The sequence below is a fragment of the Heloderma suspectum genome, chromosome 4 (assembly GCF_057233095.1).
Source record: "Heloderma suspectum isolate Gila_16-S chromosome 4, 16-S_ref, whole genome shotgun sequence".
NCBI lineage: Eukaryota > Metazoa > Chordata > Lepidosauria > Squamata > Helodermatidae > Heloderma > Heloderma suspectum.
In genome coordinates this window covers 131,333,142-131,347,378 of record NC_139461.1, presented here as the reverse complement: position 1 = coordinate 131,347,378, position 14,237 = coordinate 131,333,142, and the positions used below count along the sequence as shown (strand labels likewise).

Below are 14,237 nucleotides of genomic sequence, written 5' to 3'. Positions count from 1 at the left end.
AGTATTCCAGCTGAGCTATTTAAAATCCTAAAAGATGATGCTGTTAAAGTGCTGCATTCAATATGCCAACAAATTTGGAACACTCAACAGTGGCCACAAGACTGGAAAAGGTCAGTTTACATTACAAAGAAGGGCAACGCCAAAGAGTGTTCAAACTACCGCACAATTGCGCTCATTTCACATGCCAGCAAGGTGATGCTCAAAATCCTACAAGCTAGGCTTCAGCAGTATGCGAACCGAGAACTACCGGAAGTACAAGCTGGGTTTTGAAGAGGCAGAGGAACTAGAGATCAAATCGCCAACATTCGCTGGATCATGGAGAAAGCAAGAGAATTCCAGAAAAACGTCTATTTCTGCTTCATTGACTATGCTAAAGCCTTTGATTGTGTGGATCACAACAAACTGTGGCAAATTCTTAAAGTGATGGAAGTACCAGACCACCTTACCTGTCTCCTTAGAAACCTGTACGAGGGTCAAGAAGCAACAGTAAGAACCAGACATGGAACAACCGAGTGGTTCCAAATTGGGAAAGGAGTACGACAAGGCTGTATATTGTCACCCTGCTTATTTAACTTATATGCAGAGTACATCATGAGAAATGCCGGGTTGGATGAATCAGAGGTCGGAATTAAGATTGCTGGGAGAATTATCAACAACCTCCGATACGCAGATGATACCACCCTAATAGCAGAAAGCGAAGAGGATCTAAAGAGCCTCTTGTTGAGGGTGAAAGTGGAGAGTGCAAAAGCTGGTTTGAAACTCAACATTAAAAAAACTAAGATCATGGCATCTGGCCCTATCACTTCCTGACATATAGAAGGGGAAGAAATGGAAGCAGTGACAGATTTTACTTTCTTGGACTCCAAGATCACTGCAGACGGTGACTGTAGCCATGAAATTCAAAGACGCTTGCTCCTTGCGAGGAAAGCTATGGCAAGCCTAGACAGCATAGTAAGAAGCAGAGACATCACCTTGCCAACAAAGGTCCATCTAATCAAAGCTATGGTTTTCCCAGTAGTAATGTATGGCTGTGAGAGCTGGACTATAAGGAAGGCTGAGCGCCGAAGAATTGATGCTTTCGAACTGTGGTGCTGGAGAAACTCTTACGAGTCCCCTGGACTGCAAGGAGGTCAAATCAGTCAATCCTAAAGGAAATCAACCCTGACTGCTCATTGGAAGGACAGATACTGAAGCTGAAGCTGAAATATTTTGGCCACCTAATGTGAAGAGAAAACTCTCTGGAAAAGACCCTGATGCTGGGAAAGACTGAAGGCAAAAGGAGGAGGGGACGGCAGAGGATGAGATGGCTAGATAGCATCACCAATGCAATGAATATGAACTTGAGCATGCTCCGGGAGAGAGTGCAGGACAGGAAGGCCTGGCGTGCTATGGTCCATGGGGTCACGAAGAGTCAGACACGACTGAACGACTGAACAACAACAACAACTATCTATTTTGTGTGAGGTTCAATAGTAATCTGATGGTTCAGCCTTACTTCAAAAGTCTTGATGTCTGTTTGTCATGAATTTAATAAATGTATTGGCTAGACAGATGAAGAAAAATATAATCTGATAAGATTATGCAGTATAATACAACTCAGCTAGGTATAGTCATAGGGTAGTATCAATTATGGTAGCTAACAATAAGTTGCTGATCCTATCTGTGATAATTCTGGACAATGTCCCATTTGTTTTGCGTTCTGTGATCAAGCTGATACTGGAACAGTAGCTGTTGGGTTTTATTTACAGTGCAGCATGGTTTTCAGTTGGGCTATTTTTCAATCTCATCTCACCATTAGGAGATGGACAAAAACCTTTAGTTTTGCATTCTCTTGGCATACTTTAATGTGAAAACAACCATTTTCTTCTCTTGGAAATATTTGTTGGTAGAACTCTGAACTGCAAAATCTCTTACACCATTAGCGCTTGTTTATATGACTTGATCCATGAAAGGGTTATATGACTAGAACTCCTGAAATGGTAATCCTTTAACAGGCTTCAGACTCTAATTTTGATTAAACTAGCATGATGATAATCAGAGCTTGAGTTGAAAGCCAGTAGAAAGAGCTCATTAATTAGATCTGCAGGTTCCGTAAAATAATTTATTTACAAGCACAAAACAATGCTCAACAATATTCACTGAACACGATGGAAGGTTTTGAATCACAAAAGTTTCAGGCAAATATGATGTATAATTCGAAAGCCTGCATATTGTGCAATGAACATTGTTTATTCCAAATAAAGGTGCTTTTTTATTTTACTGGTCCTTTGATTTTTGTTATACAGGCTAAAACAGTGTTGCCTGGCTTAATCTACTAATTAGGGATACTCTTTGACTTGCTTCTGTTTAACCTCAGGATAAATGACTGTAAACTTTGTTCTAGATATGAAGCAGTATGCAAATATTGTAAATAAATAAATAAATTACCAACAGAAGTGGAAATGCAGCACTCAATGTGTATATTATAGTATACCGCTGGCCTGATAATCGTCACTTTCTACTATCTTTAATGGGTCCTTGCAACCATGCTAAAAATGTCATGCTAAAATGGAAAAGGCATAACGTTGGACTACAGCTCCCAACATCCCTGACCATTGGCCATGCTGACTGGGGCTGATGGACATCATCTGGAGAACCACCATTTCTCTATCCCTGGTTTAGCTGATGATGCCAATTATTGAATCTCGGTCCTTCTGCTTGCCAAATGTGCATTTTACCAGTAAGCTATGGGCTGTCCCATTGCAAATGAAGATACGGAAGCACCTTCAGGGTCAGTCCAAGTCAACCAAATGTTGTTAGGTTTGATAAGGAAGACAACCATAAGAAAATAAGAACTTTGTTGTATAACTTCTATTTGGTGTAGTTTAGTGGCTATGAGAACAATCCTATAGTTCATAGACAGTGTCCCAGGATCTATAGAATTCTTCAGAAAAACCCCTCTGAGGCTGTAGATAGAGCTAACATATTGGAGTGGGTTTTTTTTAAATAACAGAACCTTCTTTTTGGCTCCTCCCAGTCACAGCGGAAGTGTCTGTGGTGTGTTCCTCTATGAAGTTGGAATTCCAAACTTGTAGTGGGGAGAACTGGGCATTCTGAGGTCATGCCAGTGAGCAGGGAGGGAGTAGCTGAAGATCTGAGGGATCCTAAGTCCTCCCAACCCTTGACTACAGCTCTGACCCAGAAATACATTTACCCTCGTTCAAGAGCGCCTATGAATGTGGGCTTCATCACACGGAGCTTTTATCCTGTGATTGAGATGGCTCCTTCACGGAAGTTGGTGGGCTCTTTACATGATGCCGTGACCCTGCCATGACCCTCTTACACTAATGCCCTTTCTTCCATTTTTAAATCGATTGCAGATAATGAACTGTCAGATTACTTCATTGTGTTCCGCTTCAGTTTCCTCTGTGAAAAGAGTTAAAGTAGCAAGAAGAGGTGAGAGATCAATGACAGATAATGGAAGACTCAGATAAGGGTGGGGGAGGAGGGGGGAGGGGAGGGGGAAAGGAAGCACATGTAAAAGGAGTCAGTGGTGATCCTGCATTTAAAATGGAAGCAGAAAGCCCTGTTTTAAATGCAGGATTTTAGGCTGGTGTAGAAATGCCCTGTATCTCTCCCATTGCTGGTAATGGGAGAGATGGAAGAAAAATGCAATAAACTCTGTCCCCATCCTGCCCCACCCATTTGAGAGGAAGTGGAAGGAGGGGCCCAGAAGTACCTTGTAACTTCCTGAGCATTGTCTTCCTAGCATTTATTTAAGGAAGTGGATGAAGTTTTGCATTTCATCTAATCCCTGTCCTGTGTATAAACTGGCATTTTCCCATGACTGATGGAGTGATCTCAGGATCAGAACAAGCTGTGCTATCCATCCAGCATTCTGCTACAGGTGCCAAGGTGTTCTAGGCAAGGTGTACTTTCTTTTCCCATGGAGACTTTCCATGCTTATGGTTGTGTAATATAATACTTAACAAAGACCATGAGCAACTAACTGCATTATGGGTACATAAAACCTAAAAGCAGGAACAGTGTGGCATAAGATGACTTGGCACCAGCACTGCTCCACACCCTGCACTGATACAAGCAAAGCAATTGTACTTGTTATCCCACCTGTGAGCAATCTGGATGCCAAGGCCTCGTCACTGATCCACAGCTAACACCAGTTGCAACAAACATTGTACAGACTTGTTTTTCAGTGTGCTGTTGACTGTGGATTTGTCTCCATGTGGTTATGGAGTGGAGTGGGATCCAGCTGTTAGAAGGAAATCTGATTACTCAAAACAAAGGTTCATAAATTATATGTTTACATTAAAAAGGTAGTTAGATAATTAAAAAATAAATCAAACATCTTACTACAGTGGTGAGAAAAAGTATGTGAACCCCTTAGGATTGTCACATATTTTCAACCTGGAATGTTATTAGATCTTAATCTAACCCCATAATCCTAGAGAAAGAACAATAGATGACCTGATTAAGCAAATGGCACACAAACGAGATGCTTTTTAAACATTTATTTATCCACAACTAATTCAACGTTCAATATCCATGTGTGAAAAGTATGTGAACTTTTAGATTCAGTACCTGGTGGCACCCCCTTCAGCAGCAGTGACTTCAAGTAAGCTTTTCCTGTAACTGTTGGTCAGTTTCTAGCATCATTTTTGAGGAATTTTGGCCCATTCCGTCTTATAGAACTGCTTCAGCTCAGTGACGTATAAGGGCTTCCTTCCATGAACAGCTCACTTCAGGTCCTGCCACACCATTTCAATGAGGTTGAGGTCCAGGCTTTGACTAGGCCATTCTAAAAAATGGAATTTCTTCTTCCACAGCCAATCTTTTGTAGATCCGCTTGTATGTTTATGATCATGGTCTTGTTGCATGGCCCGCTTTTGGTTCAACTCCAGCTCATGGAGGGATGGCCTGACCATTCTCTACTAGAATCTTCTGATACATTGCAGAATTCATGGTTGTGTCAATGATGGCCAGCTGTCCAGGTCCCGAGGCAGCAAAGCAGGCCCAAGCCATCACAGTCCTGCCACCAGGCTTGACAGTTGGGATGTGGTTCTTCTGTTCGAACTCAGTGTTTGTTTTTCGCCAAACATAACACTGAGGCCAAAAAGTTCTACCTTTGACTCATCCGTCCAGAGAACATTGTTCCAGAAGCCTTGAGGATCATCTATGTGATCTTTAAGGAAGTTCAAACAGGCAGCAATGTTCTTTTTAGAGAGCAGTGGTTTCCTCCTGGCCACCCTTCCATGAACACCATTCTTGCTCAGTCTTTTTCTGATCATTGAATCATGCACGCACTCTCACATTAGTCAAAGCAAGAGTGGCCTACAGATCCTTGGATGTTACTCTGGGGTTCCTTTTTACTTCCTGGCTGATGCGCTGGTTTGCTCTTGGAGAGATTTTGGTAAGATGGCTGCTGCTGGGTAGAGTGACTGTGGTCTTGAACCTTCTCCATTTGTAGATTATCTGTCTGACAGTGGATTGGTGGAGCCCCAAATCCTTAGAAATGGGTTTGTAACCCTTTCTAGATGGATGAGCAGCAATAACTGCTTTTCTGAGGTCCTGAGAGTTGTCTTTTGATTGTGGCATGCCATGTTTCCACACCACTGTATGGTGAAGACAAACTCACAATATTTCTGATCCTTTTATAGGGTAGGGCTTCCCAAACTCACCCTGAAGATCTACCTAATTATGCCTGATTCTAATTATTCCCTTTAATTATGCTGATGCAACCAGGGGTTCACTTACTTTTGCACCTACCCTGACTCTTATGTACTCATTATTTGCCTAATTTATACATCATTTTATTTCCCAGTACATGAAATTGGTTAATATAAACCCTAGTGGATATTTATAAAAGGACTAGTTTTGATTCAAGAAGGCTATCGTGGTACAGTTATGGGATTTCCATAATTATCATTAGGGTTCACACAAACTTTTTCTCACTACTGTATTTGAAGTGACCATGTCATCAAGCGATGAACTGATGGCAGCTTTCTCTGTTACACATGAAAGCAACATCAGCTCACTGAGCAGTTACGTAATTTCTTGAGAAAACAAGAGTCTACATCGAAGTGACAGTAAACTCATCTAGCAAAATGCTGAAGTTGGAGATCTTCTGCCAATTTTTTCTTTATTATATTGCATAATTCTCCTCCTCCTCCTCCTCCTGTGTAGGAATAGAAGACAATAGAAAAGACAATAGCATAGGCAGGCAGGCAGGCAGGCAGGCAACCACTAATTAAATACTAGCACATCTCAACTCATTAATGGAAATCAGGGGTGGGGAATATATGGCCCTCCAGATGTTTTGGCCTATAATTCCCATTAGCCCAAGCCAGCAAAGCCAATGGTGAAAGATGATGGGAGTTATAGGCCAACAACAACATCTGGAGGGCCACAAGTTGCTCACCCCTGTGTAAATCATCTGGCTATCCAACCATCTTTCTGGTTTTGCTGCCTAGTGTTCATAGTAAGTCTATATACAGCTGCTGATCTGTACATTGAAGTAATGGAAGGTTGCTGTGGCTAAGGCCATTTTTTGATTCCAAGTTCCAAGGCTCTGATATATCTCATTGGCATCTGGAGTAATCCTGGGTTGTATCCAGTCCCATTCTTAAGTCCCATTCATTTCAATAGATATGCTCTAAGTAGGAGTGACATTGGATCCAATCCCCTATTTTCACATTTGTTTTTATTTTTTATCAGTAAGGTTTTTCATGTTGTGATAGCACACTGATGTCATCTGTTTTATATTCCACCTGTTTATGCAGCAGAAATTCCCATGGCAGATTGTCCCCAGAAGACAGCCTTCTGTGTATAGAATTAGGGCCCAAACAGACATTACTTTAAATGTGTGTCTGTTTTTCCCCATTTTTATTCTACAATAGGTGCAGGGCCCCTGATCCAGATCGGGACACTTAGGTGGAGGGTAGGGTGGCTTTTAAGATCTGGACCTGGTTTCCCCACTTACTCTGAAGTAAAAATGAAAAGGAAACATACAGTAGCTACTAGACACACTTAAAGTAATGTCTGTTTTGGCCCTTAGAAATAAGAAGTGCAGTCGGCTGTTATGAGACTACCAGTTACCACAGAGTAAAGAGGGCATGTAGTGAGAGATTTCTCAGATTGTTTGCTGTGAGGAAGGGTTGTCCGTCATGGGCAAATCTGGCCCTTTTGGGGGCCCAATGGAGCCCTGCGGTGCCCTCGACTCAGCTTGCTATAGCTATAAGAATAGTTCCTGGAACCCAGGGAATGTATTGGGTGTTTCTTTATTTGCGCAAAATTGCAGGCACAAATGGTCTCATTTGCACAAATTAGACCATCTGTGCCCACAATTTTGCACAAATTACACTATTTACCGCTGCGATTTTGCACAAATTGCAAGTTATGCAAATTAAAAAAAACCCCACCCCCAAATATGCGACCTAGCATGACTCGTCATATGCCGAGTCGGGCCAACTCACGGATGAGTGAACTGGAGTACTGCGGCAAAAACCTGCTGAGTTCCACCCTCCAAATGGATTTCTCTGACATCTCTACTGTGAGGTAAACAGTAATGATGAAACAGTTGTCATAGAATTTTGTTGTTGCCTACACACTGAGGATGAGTCCATGGTCAAGCTTATTGGCTAGATATTGAATGGCCTCAGGTTCAGATATGTCAACGTGCAATTATAGTACTTTCCCTTCTGACATCATGAGGCTGAATGGCCACCTCATTCTGGTGAGTCTTCTGCGTTGTTTCCCCTGTGTTGGATTTTAGCTTGTACGCTGTTTGGGGCAAGGGTGTGTCCTTTTGTACTGTGTAAAACATCATGGATACTAATGGTGCTATATTAATAATAATAAGAATAAGCTGATGATGATGATGGTGACAATGATGACGATGATGACTAATATTCAGAGAAGAGAAAATGTTTTTATTTCCAGCCAGAACTGCCATGGGTCATCTGAAGCCCAGGTACTGTGTATCTAGTAGATACACCTCCTAGATGGATAGAGACTCTAAATGCTGTCAGATCACGCTTGCCAGACTTATAAAAATAGCATGTAATATAATAACCAGACACCAGCAATTACCCCACCAGTGGTGCAATACTGCCAACGATATTGATAAACACAAATTTAATAAAACCCAACAAGGCAAGACAGAAAAATATCAACAGCTAAAAACTGAAATAGGAGCAAGTTTTTCCATGTGGAAAATGGCAAGGGGGTAGAAAAGTTGAATAGAGCTTGTTGGTTTTAGCAGAAGAGAGTTGCATTTACATTCATCCCCTCCTTTACTCTATTCTTGGGTAAAAACACTGTCGTTTTCCTCTTTCCTCGTTCCTTTTCCTGGTGTGTCTTGCATGCCTTTTGTTCAGATTATAAGCCCTGGCCAGTAACTGTCACCTTATTGTTATACAATAAACTTAATAAATAGTAAACTTAATAAACCACATGTGAGGCATACCCAAGTTTGCAGGTGTTCAGACGAACACCTCTCACGTATTGTGGGGGGCAGGGTGGGATCTGGTTTGTGCCCAGTGGCAACCCCCTTGCCAGTTACTTGTTTGGCATTGGCACACATGAGAAAGGAAGCTACGTGAGTACCATCTTAAGTGTGTAGAGCTCCTCCACATGTATAGGGATCCTGAGTCAATCTCGTTCCCACCTTGGGTGGGGAAGCGCTACGTCCATGTGCTCAATATGTGGCCTGCAGGGAGCATGACTACCACAAGGCCCAGCAACCCCCTCATGTGTTCTTAAGGGGGTTGTCTGAACCCTTTTATGTATATCTAGTGAGTTTTTTAAACTGTTTTCTTTTAATAGACCACCCAGGGCCATAACATAAACTATTTTTGAAAATACAAGCCACCCTCTGTTGCTATTTCCCCCCCTTCTCTGGCCCTAAGTTGAATACAGGCTTCACTGGGTGAGTTTCACAAGGATCCCAGTGTGGTGATGGTGGGGAAAGGTTAACCTATCCTCCCAATGGTTCCAATCTTGATTGTCCCCCTGCGGGCCCTGCCCCTGTGGTTGTTAATTCTAAAGTAAAAAATGAGCAGGTTAAATGTGCCCACACATTTATGTACCATATAGTTTGGCCATAAGTGTGCTGATATTAGCAGGCAATGTTTACCTCGGGCAGTTTTTTTTTAAATAGGCAGTGAGGTATAGGGGTGTATGGATTGTGTAAAATCCATTCTGCCTGTGTTTTGTGGATTATCAGATGCCTTTCATTCCATCGTCTGCCCATGGATGGAATCAGATTTTTTAGGTTCTGAATTTTGCATGTGCAAAAATGTGCATATTCCCCCCAGTTGTGCATTTTCACGCTTTAGCCTATGGGGAGGTGCACATTTTTGGCCAGCTTTTAAAATTTTTCTATGGTGCAAAATTTGGGAAAGTTAGAAAATTTGTGGTCCACAGGTCCCTCATGTGTTGTTCCTGAAATCTTCTACAGAAGATTGGAGGACCCTCAAGAGCAGAATAAGGGCATGGACAGGGGGTACAGAGGGGAGGAGAGGAAAGAGAAATCTCGTTGTGCGAGCAGAAGTGCAAACTTCTGAAGTGCAAATGAAAATGAGTAAAATAACATGCACACCAAAAAATTCCAGCTATATAGTTGATCCTATAATAGCTTTTCACCTCCTTTTTGCTTTAAACTGCCCAGTGCGATTATATGGGGATAAAACTCTCCATTCAAGCCCATCCAGTAATTTACACTACAGGTCTATACATTTCTACTCAGACATAAACTTCCATGTAATCCAGTGTTTTAATAGTTTATAAACTTTGACCATTTGCCTGTATATTCCAGTGGAGAGGGCTTTTTTTTTTTTTAACCACCTGGAATTAAAACTGTAATGTCCAAACTGCATTTTGTGGAGTTTGGACAGAAACAGGATTTTCACTGTGGTGAAAATACTATTTTTGCCACAAGATGAAGGTTAGCCTCTTTCGGTCTAACTAAATTCTATGCACACACACAACCAAAGGACTATTCCATGAACTTATGAATAATATCCAGGACTCCATGTTGGCATGTAATCCTCCTATGGATTTGGTCTTTATATCTCAATGAGTTCAACAAATTGCAAAGCTTTTGAGAAAATATTATTTTTTATACACTGTGTGCTTCCATATGATAAAGGAGTTGATTGCTCTGTGGTGTAACACTTCTTCCTGTCTTGTGGTGTGTGTGTGTGTGTGTGTGTGTGTGTAAATTCTGAGAGTTCAATACAAGAACAATGGAAGTGAATGGAGAAATATAAAATAAAACACGGCATGCTTGAGGTATTAATTTTATTTAAATGTTTAAAATTTGTACCATTTTCTGCATAAGGTATTGAAGTAAAAATAAATCCATACATCCAGGAGATTTTGAACTGAAGGAAGAAGAGTACTAGTAAGTTATCGGGGTATGTGACACTCTATAGAATTAACATACGGCTCATTGTAGACCTCAGACACTGTACAGTTGTACCCATGTAGTATAAACAATAATCCTTAATACAATTTCATATTTTTACAATAAATGGTAATACTTTTACATCTCAAAGGGGTTATCATTTTTTAAAAAACCCATAAATTTGTTGATGTCTACTTGACCTCAATATCATACTAACAAAATGCTTTTTTGTGAGATGAAAGCTTAAACATTTTCTTCTGTACATTCCCACAGTCTAGGAAATGTGTATCGTTATGATTGACTTTTCAATATTTACACAAAGACACATAACTGCTAGTCGAACTGTAAAGCTGTTGCACAAACCAAACAATGGATAGATCAATGTTTAAGTACAGTCCACAATTTATTAATAAAGGTACCACACGGCGACTAATTAGAAAACTAAGCACTGTTGAGAGTATCTATGGATTTCCCAGTGTGCCTTAAGTTCGAAAAATTAAAATGCTCCTGATGAGTTTTGATCAAAGACTTCTTTGGCTATACAGTTCAATGTGGAATAGATGTCCATAATTCAAAATATTCAGTGGAAGGGTAAGTGTATAGATTCTCTTGCCTCGGTATGTGACCCTCTGCAAACTAAAAAACTAAAAAAACACACATACAGAATCCACTTTGAAAATTATTGTAGATTTCAGTGGAAATACTCTCACTTTCCACTTAAACAATTGATAAAAATAATCCAGGAGGAAAAGTTACTTCCACATACAAACCAATGGATAGTATCTAGGGATGTATGGATTATGTAAAATCCGTTCCATCTGTGTTTTGCAGATTGTCAGGCACCTTTTGTTTCATCATCTGCCCAGCAACGGAATCAGATTTTATTGTTTCCAAATTTGTGCAAATGTGCAGTTGTGCAGATGTGCTGTTGCGCAAATTTGCACATGCGAAAATGCGCCGATTCTCCCCAAATGTGCATTTTCACGCTTTAGCCATGGGGAAAATGTGCATTCTTGCCTGTTTTTTTTTGTTTTGCATATTTTTCAACCATGAAATTTGTGCAAAATTTGGGAAAGTTAGAAAACTGGTCTGCAAGTCTGACGAATTTGCCCGACAGGGAAAAGCCAGTCAGCTGCGGAATCTGTGGGTCTGATTCATGAGAGTTCAAACTCATTTGGTTCCCTTGCAGATTTCTCTGACATCTCCAATTAATTTCAATGGGTCTACTCCATGCATGACTACGGATGGTGGAGAATTCCGCCACAGACTCCAAAGAGGCCGGATTCTAAGAATCTGGCCCCCCGGAGTCTGCGGCAGAATGAAAGACTCACCTCCGCCACCTGGGGGAATCCGCACTGGCCGGATCCTACCTGCCACCATCCATCTGCTGTTGTCCCCTGCTGTCTGCTGCTTCCTGTCTTCGGACGCCATTTGTGTCCCTGCCTTTTGCCGTGATAGGCTATGTAAAGATTTACATAGCCTATCACGGCTAAGAGCAGGGATGCAAATAGCGTCCGCTATGTTATTTGCGTCCCTGCTCTTTGCCGTGATAGGCTATGTAAAGATTTACGTAGCCTATCACGGCAAAAGGCAGGGACGCAAATGGCGTCCGCTATGTCAGGCCGGCGTGGCCTGGCCAGCGGCTCCGTGTACTTGCCGTGGAGCGGAGCCGGCCGGGGAGGATTCCGGGGGGAGGGACGGATTGCCTCCCCCCCCGCAGACCCCCCCCAGCGGACTGGTGAGTATGTTTCGTACACCCCTATGCATGACTAAAAAACCTGGATATACCGTATGGATAAACTGTTAAAAAAAAAAAACCCTTCTGGGCACTCATTTCATTGTTATCTTTTAAACTGCAGGTGGACTAGTCACCCCAGTAAGGAAGCCCCTTTATGACAATAGGCCAGAGTGGGTAATGTAGTAGTACTCTCTGTAGAGCTGTGCTCAAATGGCCTCTCAAAATGTCCACCCTGTTTGGGGGCAAATTGATCCAGGGATAAATTTATCCAGAGGGAGGAAAAATTCTTCAGTAGTTTCAGGTAGAGCAGGCTCATCATCAGCACTAGGAGTAACACAGCTTCTTTCTGTCTCCCTGTGGTGTGTGTGCACTAGTGCTACAAGTGGCAACAGCAGCAACTGAGTTGCAACCTGGCCACCATTTTGCATCCTGTACATATGGTTCAGAGACATTGGGAGGGAAAATGGCAACTGTCACCTCCAAAATGGTGGAGAATATTTGGGAAAAATTCTGGAAAAGGGCCTTTTCTAGGTACAGGGATGAGAAAAAGGGAAATCTCAGGAATTTTCTCAGAAAAATGTATTCTGAGAAATGTTGGTTCAGCTCTAGTTCTGTGACCTCTAAAAGTTTCACAGTCAGGCTTGCTAGTTGGTCTTAGCAACCAAGAGGCACCTGAAGAATCTGTAAAGAGTTCTGCTGGATCCAACCCAGGGTCCATCTAGTCTAGCATCCTATTTCCAAGAATGGGGAAATCGAACCTACCCGTACACTATGCTCAACATCTAAGGTTCTCCTTCGGGTGCTTACTCCGAGGGAGGATTAGAACACAGCAACCTGGGAGAGGGCTTTCTTGGTGGTGGCCTCCCAATTATGGAACCATCTCCCTGATGAGGCCTGCCTGGAGCCAACTCTGCTATCTTTCCAGTGCCAGGTTAAGACTTTTCTCTTTTCCCAGCCATTTGGCAGCATGTGATGAGATTTAATTGACCCTGGATTCATTTTATGGTTTGGCTGATTGTTCAAAATTGTTTTTAGATATATGTTGTCTCTGTGTATACTGTCTGTTGCATGTTTTTAGGTTTTTAAATTTTGCATATTGTATTTTTTATGTTTTTAATCTTTGTAAACTGCCCAGAGAGCTTCAGCTATGGGGCAGTATAGAAATACTAATGCTAATGCTAATGCTAATAATAATAAGAGCAGGGCTGGTGGAAGTAGTAGCCCAGACTCTCTTGTCATTATCATTATCTTGTCATTATCTGCTGTTCAGTGGTATACTTGAAATATGCCAAGTATATCTGCATACCTGGAGTTTCCACTTAGCCATTATGGCTGATTAGAGCTGTGCGCAAATGGCCTCTTGAAATTCTCCACCTTACTTGTGGGCAGAGAAATCTGGAGACAATTTTGCTGAATTTCTCCAGGGGGAGGAGAAATTCTCAGCAGTTTCTCCCAGGTAGGGCTCCCCATTAGCAGGGCTTGTAGCACAGCTTCTTTCTTTTTTTGGTAAGGGTTTCTGGGATTTTCATGCTGCAACAGCATCAACTCTCTTGGCAGGCTGGCACCCAGTTTGCATCCATGACAATGCAGGTGGGGGCCGTGTTGTGTCTAGCTCCAGGGATGAAGTGGAGCTAGTGCTCTGCCTGTCAGGAGTGCCCTAGCTGCCTCTTACAGTCCCGTCCAATAGCCAACTCAAAACACAGACAAAGAGGATTCTTTCCAAGGCTTTATTCCATTTACAACTTAATGACTCTTTCAGATGCTAATCACCAGCATCTAAGCGAGGAACTGCACTGGGGTAGTTAGCACAGTAGCCTAAGCTCCAGGTAAGGCAGTTGGTCCCCGTTTGAAGGAGAAGGGCAGGAAGATTCTGAACCTATGGGCTATGGAGAGGTCCTCCCTCTTACCCTTGGGTCCTCGGGACGTGACCGTTGTTTTAGTGCCAAGCGAGCAGAGCGCCTCCTCTCTGCGCCTTCCATCTGGCACCGCTCCCTATGTCTGCGCCGAGCATCCAGCAAGCCCCCCTCCAGCGCTCTCTTGCTGCCAGGGTCACTATCTATCCCAGGAATGCTGGCAGGAGGAACCTCTCCCTGCCGC

The 14,237-nt window shown here is 42.3% G+C and overlaps 1 protein-coding gene across 3 annotated transcripts in view; it reads left to right on the top strand.

The window, feature by feature from the left end:
* LOC146347396 (uncharacterized) overlaps nt 1–2,438 on the top strand; it is a 74,961-nt gene extending 72,523 nt beyond the window's left edge. The window contains exon 4 of one of the 3 annotated variants that reach the window (XR_014789874.1): nt 1,316–2,433. The gene's annotated coding sequence lies outside the window, so the exon portion shown is untranslated. Of the gene's footprint in view, nt 1–1,315 lie in introns of all 3 variants that reach the window. The other 2 variants (XM_084848145.1, XM_084848143.1) reach the window with 2 other exon arrangements.
* The last annotated feature ends 11,799 nt before the right edge of the window (nt 2,439–14,237 follow it).